Genomic DNA, 12,604 nt, shown 5'->3' with positions numbered 1-12,604 from the left:
CAGGGAGCTTATTTCCTATGGATGGTATGATGAATTCTTTCAAATACATAGACATTTTATTGTGCCATTCATGCATCCAAATGTGTGAAGAAATGCCTGGAAGAAAATAAAGTAAAAATGCTGGACTGGCCTGGCAATTCACCAGACTTAAATCCAATAAGAAATTTAGGGAGCATTGCAAAGCGACATCTTGGCAAAGTGGACTATACAACCAAAGAACACATGATAAACTGTGCCATACAAGTGTGGTCCATGATGAAGAATTGAAGAATTTATGCAGAAACTTGGTAGGATCCATGCCAAAACGCATTGAAAATCTCATATCTACTAAAGGTGGACATATTTCTTACTACAATTTGTATTTAACAGTGCACTATAACATTTTATTATAAATTATTCAAAGACATTTATGATATTCATTTTCATAGCATTGTATTTACATCAAATACCTCATCTGCAGATTGTATACTGTAAGCAGCCTGCAATAATGATATAATGTTGGATTTTTTTTTTGCTTTCACATTCTTATTTTTTTTAATTAATTATTAGTTTATTTTATTGTCCAGAGTTCTTAATTTCTTGGTGTTTTGGAATGTTCAGCAATACTTTCACCTCTGCTAGTGATTTTTTAAAGATAAAATCTATAAGGCTCTTGTGCATTCAATAAAAAGTTCCTTGTAAAGTTGTAGATACCACTTTGACTTCTCATGATGTTCCTAGGAGCAATTTCTTTGTATCTGCTAAAACTCACTGAAATATGTACTCTTCCACTCTTCCCATTCCACTATTTTTAATAGTTCATCCTGGAAAGGTGTACAGCTGAACTCCTGTCTTAATGAGTAGGGTTAGTTTTACATCAAATACTTTGATGCCAACTCCTGGTTAGTTATTGCAGCCTGCCTCAAGGCATGATCTGCCTATTTCCACTTGTTCGCGAGTCAACATTACTTTGTCAAAGTTATCCATTGTAACCAGGATTACTGTTTTTTATAGGAACAAGGATTTCTCAATATCATGAGATCAGTTATAAACATCCATTGGAATCCCTCGTACAATTCTCTATGATTTTTATATTACTTCTTTTTGCACTGTAATTTGCATATAGTTTCTATTTTTTTTTGTACATTAGGAAACTTTATTGAAAGATCTAAGAATTAATTGATTCTTTTAAATGACTCATTTTGCAGCTCCAGGTTGTTAGTAAATTAAGTCTCACCTATATTCAAATCATTGTCAAGCATAGCATGTTAATAACATCTCAATTAGGGAATTCTTTCCCAAAAATAGAATAAAATACGTTTTCATTTTAATATGTACCTTACCTCGTAGTGCATATATGTCATTTCATCAAGAAAACCTTAATCCATCAAGGAATGTCAATCACCTAAAGTAGCTTCATCCCTGTTCAGCACTACTTAATATTCACATCGTTTAAAAGAGATACTTGTGCAACAGATTAAGAAGAACAATGTCTGAACTGTGCCTTTGTTTTTTATAAAACTCTGAAATCAGTAAAACCTGAGAAGATAATGTAGAATCTTCTTGAATATTTGCTCTCATCAATAATCAAAATAATCTAGTTCTGTGATCCATTAAATGCATAGATGCTTTTTCTGTGAAGATTTCATAATATTGGTGTGGAAATAGTATAAAGAAATACAAGTGATAGACCTGCAACAAATTAGTTCTAAACCCTTAAAAATTCATATGACACACTGAAATATGGGTATCCCGGTGAAGTATATATACTCTCCACAAGCGCTTCTTTATTTCCAGGGACATTGTTTAGATGGATTCGATTTCATTACTGAAATCCTTTTAACAACTGCCATAGTGCACCAAACAGCCCATAGATTGCATGTTTTCACATATGTACAAAGCCCATGTAGTATATGATTTAGTCTCAGCACTGGTGATCAGGTTCAGTGTATTCCACCAGTTATGCACATGTGATGACAGATGATTGTTAAAGAGATATGAACGTCTGATACAAAAAACCCATAATGCTAAAAATAAATGTATGGAATAGAACTTTAAGCGGTATTCTAGGATGATTCATATAGAAATTGGTCCTTAAAATATAAGCTAATATGTAATTAGTTGTTATTTAAAATTTAGCTCCCTTAGCAGAAAATGCTGTGGACATACACGGTAATGACAAATTAAAATGCTACTGGCCCTTTAATCAGGCCATTGATTTTCTCTGTGCGGAGGAGACACAGGACAGAAGATGGCGGCTGGTCATGTCCACATCACATGTCCTACCTGGGCAGGTCATGTGATAACCACTATGTATGGCTGTAGTCGGTTGGTTGTACTAAGATCCATCTCAGTGAGGTAATGTGCATTGGTGGCAGTTACACATATCACTACTATAGTAACAGAGCAGAACAGTCTGTTACATCATCAGAGCATAAGAGGTAGGAGGAGTTACTTATTACTAAAGGATCATAGGACTTGTTGGTTCAAGTGGCAGCCATCTTGATGATAACTCCACATACTTTAACCCCTTAAGGACCAGGCCCTTTTTCGTTTTTGCGTTTTTATTTTTCACTCCCCACCTTCAAAAATCTATAACTTTTTTATTTTTCCATGTACAGAGCTGTGTGATGGCTTATTTTCTGCGTAACAAATTGCACTTCGTAGTGATGGTATTAAATATTCCATGCCGTGTACTGGGAAGCAGGAAAAAAATTCTAAATGCAGTGAAAATGATGAAAAAACACATTTGCGCCATTTCTTGTGGGCTTGGTTTTTACAGCTTTCACTGTGCACCCCAAATGACATGTCTATTTCATTCATTGGGTCAATACGATCACGAGGATACCAAATTTGTGTAGGTTTTATAATGTTTTCATACATTTACAAAAATTAAAACCTCCTGCACAGAAAAAAAATTCTTCATTTTGCCGTGTTCTTGCGCTAATAACTTTTTCATACTTTGGTGTACAGAGCTGTGGGTGGTGTCATTTTTTGCGACTTCTGATGACGTTTTCAATGCTTCTATTTTTAGGACTGTTCGACATTTTGATCACTTTTTATAGAATTTTTTCTATTTTTCAAAATGGCAAAAAAATGCCATTTGCGACTTCGGGCGCTATTTTCCGCTACGGGGTTAAACGCAGTAAAAACGGTTATTATATTTTGATAGATCGGGCATTTTCGGACGCGGCGATACCTATTGTGTTTATGATTTTTACTGTTTATTTATATTTATATCAGTTCTAGGGAAAGGGGGGTGATTTGAATTTTTATGTTTTTTTAATATAATTTTTTTTTTTTTACTTTTTTTTATTTATTTTTTTTACTATTTTACAGACTCCCTAGGGTACTTTAACCCTAGGTTGTCTGATTGATCCTACCATATACTGCCATACCACAGTATGGCAGTATATGGGGATTTTGCATACCATCTATTACAATGTGCAGATCGCACATTATAATAGATAGCCTCGATCATGACAGCCTGGGATCTTTGTGTGATCCCAGGCTGTCATGGCAACGGATCGCCGCTCCCCGGTGACGTCACGGGGAGTGACGATCGGAGCCAAGATGGCGGCGCCCACGCGCCGCCGGCTCTTTAATGCCGCCAGCAGCTTTGCCGGCGGCAATCAAAGGGTTAACACGCGCGATCGGTGCAAGCACCGATCGCGGGTGTTAGCAATGGGCGTTTGCTTCATTATGAAGCAAATGCCCGGTGAGTATGAAGAGGGCTCAGCCTGTGAGCCCTCTTCATACTCCCCCATGCGCAGTAAGACGTAAGGGTACGTCTTATTGCGCTATGGGGTTAAAGAGGCATCAAAATTTTGTGAACCATAAAATCAAACTATTTAAGCTCAATTTTGAAACTAATAACATTGAGTTTTTTATATTCATTTATTTATAGCATCATAGTTATTTGTATCAGTCATACATATTCATAAAATACCCCTTAGCTTAAATAGTTTGCTTATATAGTTTACAAAATTTTGTAACTCCCAGGTCTCAGTAACAGTTGTGTTACATAACTGGTGGGCAAACCAAACTGCATCCTGCACCACATGGGCTTTGTGTAAATGTGAAAACTTACAAAGTATGGGCTGTTTTGTGAATTTGTAAAATTGAGAAAAACTAAGTTTCTTTAGGAGATCTTTGTCCATGTAAACTGGACTTTTGAAGAGTGTACTTGAACTATGGGAGTCCCCATATATCACTTTTTGCAGCACTGCATGAATTTTCAATATCCTGTTCGTACAGCCATCAATAATCCTACGGAAACCATAACCATTATACCGTGTTCCTTTATGTTTTCTTTTTTAGCTTAGTATCAATTTATTCTTGTAAGCCTTGTAATGCAAACCTTTGTCTTTCTGTTAGAGTAAAGCTTTATTCAAGTTTAACCTTCCGTACACAAACATTTTCACAGCTGCTAAGACTTTTTCTTTTGCTGCTGTCTCAAAGCTCCATATATTGCTATAGACCAGTGATGGCAAACCTTTTAGACACCGAGTGCCCAAACTACATACAAAAACCCACATATTGCCGATGCGACAATTTAAACAGTAACTAATTACTTCCTGCTCTGTCACTTGTTTAAATTGTATGGGCACCTGAGGAGTAGAAAGAGCAAGAAAAAGCTTTGGTTATCATTGTAGCCTCCTTCTAGGGTCCTGGGCTTCCTGGACTGCAAGAGGCCTTGAGTCCTGTCTGGCGGAGTCTGCAGTGGGGTGATGGCATGGGTGCCCAAAGAGAGGGAACCGAGTGCCACCTCTGGCACCTGTGCCATAGGTTTGCCACCACTGCTATAGACTCATGCCCATTGCCAAGGATTCCTCAGCACCGTGTCTCAGCCTAATGGCTGTGAGGAAAAACTCTAAGCATGTTCCTATTCGTATTTGTGGCTCAGATGGTCCTATAGAAGTCAATCAGGTTGCAAAAAAAGAATTACAAAGAGTTGTACTAGGTTTTTTGGGAGTTTATCTGGTTGCTCGCTGGACTACAATCACATGAGCTTATGGGCTGGACACTGCACAGAGCCAAAGAGCTGTCGTGTTATTCTTAGTAAATGCATTGTATAAAACAATGCTCACATTAGTGTCATACAGTATGTAGAGTATACTTCACCATAATCATGAACACGAACCATCATATCAAACCATATCTCACACCGACCATTATGTCCTGGAATATAACATCCAGTCATCAATCAACATCACTAAAACAATTAAAGCTAGACATGTTTTTGCACTATCATTACCTCAAGGAGCTATTACTCATAATTATCTTATGATTAAAGTGGAATAGTTATTCCTGACTTTATTATCATAGGCATTGTAGGTGTGACTGCAATTTAGTCTGTCCCCAGCGTCTGCAAGCCAGGATGAAAACAAGGTATAATGTTAATAAAATATGTATTCAGCAAATTCTACAGTGAACAAAGTACAATTATTTCTTTTTATAGTGCCGGAAACTTTTCTGCAAGTTTCATGCAAATAGCAGAAGAAGGGGTGTTAAATTTTAACTTTAGTCTGCTTTTTATCCATTGGCAGCAAGGAAGTATGTTATAGCACCATTATACTCTAGGAAAGTGAACTGACTTCATGGCAGAAGGATTATAAGGATCTGAAAGCATCAACAACTAATGCATGGGAAATTCTCAGCATTCACTCACTGTCGTCTGTTGTGTATGTTAATTAGATAACGTTTATCAGTATATTATTGCTGATATGCCATTTGATTTAACAAGTCAATGGGTGTCTGTGTATTTAAAGGATACTTTTACACATAACAGACTTGGAAAATGATGTGTTCCATTATCTGTCCATCTGTAAAAAAGAAGTACCATATTTTTTGGACTATAAGACTCACTTTTTAGCAAGAAAAATCTTGTTAAAAAGTGTCTGCATCTTATAGTCCGAAGGTCAGGATGATCCAGCACTGCCAGACCCTCCTCACATGCTTCTTACATCACCACAGGTCTGATACTGCCATGCTGCGCTGGGGCAGAGTAAGACGAAGGGGAATGGGGGAAGTATGTGTGTGTGTGTGGGGGGGTTCCTGTGTGTATAGCTGAGCTGTGTGTGTATCTGCATGGATGATGCAGAGCTGAGTGTGTAACTTTGGATGATGCAGAGCAGAGTGTGTAACTATTGATGATGCAGAGCTGAGTGTGTATCTGGATGGATGATGCAGAGCTGAGTGTTTAACTGTATGGATAAAGCAGGGCTGTGTATGTAACTGTATGGATGATGCAGAGCTGTGTGTGTAACCATGGATGATGCAGTGCTGTGTGTGTAAATGTATGGATGAAGCAGAGCTGTGTGTGCTGTGCTTTAGTGTGACCAACAGGGATATTTTAATTGGTGTAAAATATATTTTTCCTTTTTTTGGAAGCCTAAATCTGGGGTGTTTCCTATAGTAAGAAGTGTCTTATAGTCCTAAAAATACAGTACTTTCCACTGATAACATATATAAGTGTTCATACTACAAAGTTTTTTTTGCAAAGATTGTTGTCATTCAAAAGTTTGTTGTCATCACAAACTTAGTATGACCAATACAGTTGTAGAGTGCTTCCCATACAGGGTCTGCTTAATGTATAATAATACAGTAGTATACAGTAGTAGTACAGTGCAGTATCCATTGCAATCAGCTCTGTTCATACTAATGTTAGAATTTCTTGTGGCTAGATATGATGCCTGCTGTGCCATTCTTTTCTTCAGAAAACTGGAACTAAGAAATGTATAGTCGTAGTGACAGGTTCCATGACTTCAAAACACTAAATGTATCAAAGTACACTCACCGGCCACTTTATTAGGTACACCTGTCCAACTGCTCGTTAACACTTAATTTCTAATCAGCCAATTTCTAATCAGCCAATCACACAGTATGGGGAAGAAAGGTGATTTGAGTGCCTTTGAACGTGGCATGGTTGTTGGTGCCAGAAGGGCTGGTCTGTGTATTTCAGAAACTGCTGATCTACTGGGATTTTCACGCACAACGATCTCTAGGGTGTACAGAGAATGGTCCGAAAAAGAAAAAACATCCAGTGAGCGGCAGTTCTGTGGGCGGAAATGCCTTGTTGATGCCAGAGGTCAGAGGAGAATGGGCAGACTGATTCGAGCTGATAGTGACACCGGGTGCCACTCCTTTCAGCTAAGAACAGGAAACTGAGGCTACAATTTGCACAAGCTCATCGTAATTGGACAGTAGAAGATTGGAAAAACGTTGCCTGATGATTCTCGATTTCTGCTGTGACATTCGGACGGTAGGATCAGAATTTGGCGTCAACAACATGAAAGCATGGATCCATCCTGCCTTGTATCAACGGTTCAGGCTGGTGGTGGTGGTGTCATGGTGTGGGGAATATTTTCTTGGAACTCTTTGGGCCCCTTAGTACCAATTGAGCATCGTTGCAATGCCACAGCCTACATGAGTATTGTTGCTGACCATGTCCATCCCTTTATGACCACAATGTACCCAACATCTGATGGCTACTTTCCGCAGGATAATGCGCCATGTCATAAAGCTGGAATCATCTCAGACTGGTTTCTTGAACATGACAATGAGTTCACTGTACTGAAATGGCCTCCACAGCCACCAGATCTCAATCCAATAGAGCATCTTTGGGATGTGGTGGAACGGGAGATTGGCATCATGGATGTGCAGCCGACAAATCTGCGGCTACTGTGTGATGCCATCATGTCAATATGGACCAAAATCTCTGAGGAATGCTTCCAGCACCTTGTTGAATCTATTCCACGAAGAATTGAGGCAGTTCTGAGGGCAAAAGGGGGTCCAACCCGTTACTAGCATGGTGTACCTAATAAAGTGGCCGGTGAGTGTATATAAGGCTGGATAAAGACAATCATGTCCAACCTTTAATAATTAAACAAATGTTTTTTTCTGTGCTGGCCCACTCCAGGAAATTGGAAGTGCTAGTCAATGGCCTGGTGCAGAAGTCCTGGTAAATATTCCCCAATGGATTTATATAACGACAAATATTTGTTGTTTGTTCAATTTGTTCATCAGAACTTTGTACATTGGAGAACTTGTTATCTTTTTGACATTACATTGTGAACTGAATATGCATCTTAATATAACATTTTATATTAATGTATGGCACCGGTGTAATAACTGTATATAACAGCGCAATACATTTTTCATGTTTATTATTACTAGATCTAAAATTATCATTAAAGAGGTATTCCGGGAATATGAACGTCTGAAAAAACCTAGAAATAAATGAATATAACACATCTCAATGTCATTAGTCACAAAAAATTGAGTTTAAATAAGTTTGATTTTATGATTCACAAAATTTTATCGCTTCTCTAAAGTATGCAGAGTTAGCTACAAGTCCCATGATCGTTTAGTCATAAGTAACTCCTCCTTCTTATGCTTGCTCCCAGTGATAATCTAACAGACTTTATTGCTGTTACCATGTGTAACTGCCATCTCAGCACATCACCACAACACTGGCCATACTGAATGCACTGCAACCAACCAAATACAGCCAAGGCAGGTGCAGGACATGTGATATGGACATGTGACCAGCGGCCACCTCGGCGATGAGGAAATCAATGGGCTGATTAAAGGGCTAGTAGCATTTTAATTCTTAATTACATTGTATGTCCACAGCACTTTTATGCTAAGGGGAGCAATATTTTAAATAACAACCAATTACATATTAGCTTATATTTTAAGGATCCACTTATATTTGAATTATGCTCATTCCTGGAATACCCCTTGAATGGTAATTGGTAATACTGGAGTGAAGCTGCAAATAGAATATTATAAAAAAGATGATATTAAAGTATGCAATGATATAATATAATGTCTATATATATATATATATATATATATATATATATATATGAATATATATAAATATATATATATATATATATATATATATATATATATATATATATATATGCCTTTGACATGTTTTAGTTATTAACACCTGTATACTAAAATTTGCCAACGTAAAAAGAGAATGAAAAGAAACATACATTCGGATCTTACCCAATCCTTTGTACATAGCCGCACACAGCATAAGGGCCACTGATTTAAATTTAATAGCCAACAACATTTCTGCGTTAACATAAAATACCTAGAAGCGTTTGATGCTATCTCCTATCTCCTTCAATAGGCCTTTCAAAGTGTTTTTCAATGACGATGACAGTCTGTGGCACACATCTGTTTCTTTGCATCGTCTAGGGCTTAAAGTGCCATTACTAATACAAGTGTATCACACTTTGAATGTCACAAAATGAAGCAGAAAAAAATATAAGAATCACAAGTTCACGATAATATCTGCAATAGATGACTTAGTCTCTGTGGTTTGACCAGTGCGGAAGTCATAAAGAGATTGTGAATTAAAGTGGTACGCTAATATAATAAAAAAAAATTGCATAATAAAAATATTAAGTGTTCAAAATACAGTACCTAAAATATTGAATTTTCATATTCAAAGATCTCTTCCTGCTGTTAATGCAGTAGCAATCTTGAGTATTTACAATGAGGGAAAACATCCAATGAGGAATCGTTTTCAGAGGTTTATTCCAGTTTTATGGCATAAAAGCCCTGAAATAAATACAAACAGGGTCATTCCAGCTGCTACTTAATAGTTCATCAATTTCACTTTTTCCTTGTGTTAAATGTTCTCTATTTGCTACATTTGTTACAAAAAGAGAAGGGCAAATCGATACTAAAAAAGTGAAATTCGGTCCAAATTTCACAGAAAATTTGAGTCTCCACGAATCTGAACCCCCACCCCCTGCTTTATTAGCTAAATGGCCGCAAGAACAACGTGGGGAAGAGAACTCTGGGAATGAGAATGGAACAACCTTAATGACATCTACATAGCTGTAAGCCAATCAACGACCGGCAGGCTTATGTGATGTCACAGCCCTAAAAAAATGTCAGCCATTTGCAATATTGGCATTTTACACTGCATGTGCTGTCTATAGCGTCCAGTTGCTTCGAATGTACTGTGCTGTAGCGATTTCTGCTCCAATTCCAGGGTTTACATGTACAGGAAGAGAGCAAGAAATATGTGTCAAATCCATGTAGTTTATAGACTGATTTTCGCTCCAATTACAGGGTGTCTGTTGTGGGGTATCTGAATAATGCAAATTTCCATACTTTTGTGTTGCTAAAGTTGAAAGCAAATAATATGTGTCAAATCCATGTAGTTGATTAACCACCATATCAGACAGAAAGGTGGCAGGTGGAGCAGGCAGAGGTCGCAGCACAGTAAGTGGATGTTGCAGCAGGGGGTACTCTGTGAGACGAGAACTGCCATTGGCATCTAACGGCACTGTGTTGATCAAAAACCCAAAGGTTGTTGATTGGTTAACTATGTCACCCAATTCCTCATATATAGCATCTGACAACCCCAGCCAAGAGTTTGTGGGTTCGTCAGATACAACAATTAGTTGGCATGGCCCAGGAGCAGGTCGGTGGCCCTCACCTGTCCTCAACCAGCCTCTGTCCTGTTCTTTTTCCTCAGCCATAAAGCTACTAGGTGGTCTGGGCTCAGCGACACTAAACAGCGAGGACAAAGTGTTTGAGGACACACTGCTTGGCAGTGAAGAGGTGCAGCAGACATCTGCTGCTTCGTGCGGTAGGCAGGCTGTGCATACTGACACCGTTGAGGAGAATAGCAGTGACTGGAAAACCCAAATTGATGATGAAGTAGCCGATCGCACTTGGGAGCTGAGTGTAGCAAGGGATTCATCATTGTTGGGCGAAGAAAGTGTCAGCTTGCGCGTCAGGCAGCGGAGTAGGCAGCAAGTCACTACTGTGGCCATGAGTCAGCAGGATGACAGCAGTGCGAGGATGGGGTACAAACCCCCGCTTCGGAGGTCCAAGTAAGCAGTGGTACAGGGGTCAGCAAGGCAGCGGCATTAGTAGTCACCCAGTGCAGAGTGTTGGCAATAAAATCACCGCCTCGGCGGTGTGGCAGTTTTTTGTTAGAACACCAGAGGAGCCAAGCGCGTGTATATGTAGAAAGTGAAGTGTGACCGTGGAGCTAACGTTAGCACCATGGCCTTGCGTCAACACATGCAGCGTCACCATCCAATGGCCTGGGAGAAACGTAGAACAGATTTGGAGCTCCATCCTGCCGCCGCAGCAACAGCAGCAGCACCTAGTGGCACACATGCCATTTCAGCCAGTCAAGGCTCCAGCACATCTGCCGAATGAGATGCTTCTGCTTCTCGCTTTGCATGGCACCTGCAGTTGTTGAGCGCAGCAATTACAAAGAGACAACTGTATGCGTCCAGCCATCCTAAGGTGCAGAAGCTGACCGTGCTCTTGTCCAAGTTGTTGCTACTGCAGTCCCTCCCTTTCCATTTCGTGGACTCTGCACCATTCAAAAAACTTATGGCTTGTGCCGAACCGAGGTGGAGAGTTCCAAGCCGCAATTTTTTTTCCAAAAAGGCACTGCCAACCCTTCACAAATATGTAGAACCGAAGGTGGGCTTGAGCTTATTGGTTTTTTTCCAAGGTGTACGGCAGTGGAGACGTGATGAGCTGTAACTACGGTCAGGGCCAGTACATGTCCTTTACAGCCCACTGGGTGAATGTGCCACACCAACAATTAGAACAAGAGATGCTGCTTTCTCCTCCACGTTGTCAAACTGATGCTCTTGTGCCAGTGTCCACCTCCTTCTTATCCACCACCGCCTCAGCCTCCACAAGTCTAAGTGCTGCTCCATCATAACACATGTGCAGGGCACACCGGTGTCATGCAGTTCTACACCTGGTTTGCCTGTGTGATCCAAGTCAGACAGGGGAGGAGCTGCTCCGCGTTATAAGATAAGATAATCCTTTATTAGTCCCACAGTGGGGAAATTCACATTCAAATTTATGCAACGAGAATTAAATCTGTGGCTTTCTCTGCGACAACTGAAAATCGAAACAATGTTGACAGACATTGGGAGGAACATGGTGTCTGTGCTGCACCGAGGAGGAATACCCCATGCGCCCTTCATGGCCGACGTGTTCTATCTGGTTGTCAACAAGTTCCTCAAGTCTTCCTCCCATCTGCAAGACATTCTAACAATGTCCAGGAAACTGTGCACACACCTCAGCCACTCTTACAAAGCCAAGCACACCCTCCTTAAGTTGCAGCGTCAGAACGGCCTACCCCAACATAGACTGATATGCAATGTTTCCACCCGTTGGAATTCCAGCCTCCATATGTTAGACCGCCTGTATGAACAGAGAAAAGCCATTAATGATATTTCAATGATGCAAGCCTACCTAAGTACTCGCCTGTGTAACAGCTCATGCGTGACACCTGTCGTTTGCTCAGGCACTTTGAAGAGGCCACGTTATTTGTCAGCCGCCAGGACTACGATATGAATAACGTCATTACACTACTTCATGTCCTGGAACTCAAGCTGCAAAATCTGTCTGTTCAGGGCACTGGAGAAGTGGAGGCTACATCTTATGGCCATATGAGTCCGGTGGGGATGAACAGGAGGAGGACATTGGATCAGTGGTTTTTCCACTCAGGAGACAAGAGAGGAGGAGCAGAAGCATCCAGAGGAGGTAGAAGACAAGGCAGATGACCCAGAAACACTGTGGCAGTATATAGTGGAGATGGAGGCTGGAA

Source organism: Engystomops pustulosus, chromosome 3 (assembly GCF_040894005.1).
Source record: "Engystomops pustulosus chromosome 3, aEngPut4.maternal, whole genome shotgun sequence".
Classification (NCBI taxonomy): Eukaryota; Metazoa; Chordata; class Amphibia; order Anura; family Leptodactylidae; genus Engystomops; species Engystomops pustulosus.
This window is presented reverse-complemented; position numbering follows the sequence as displayed.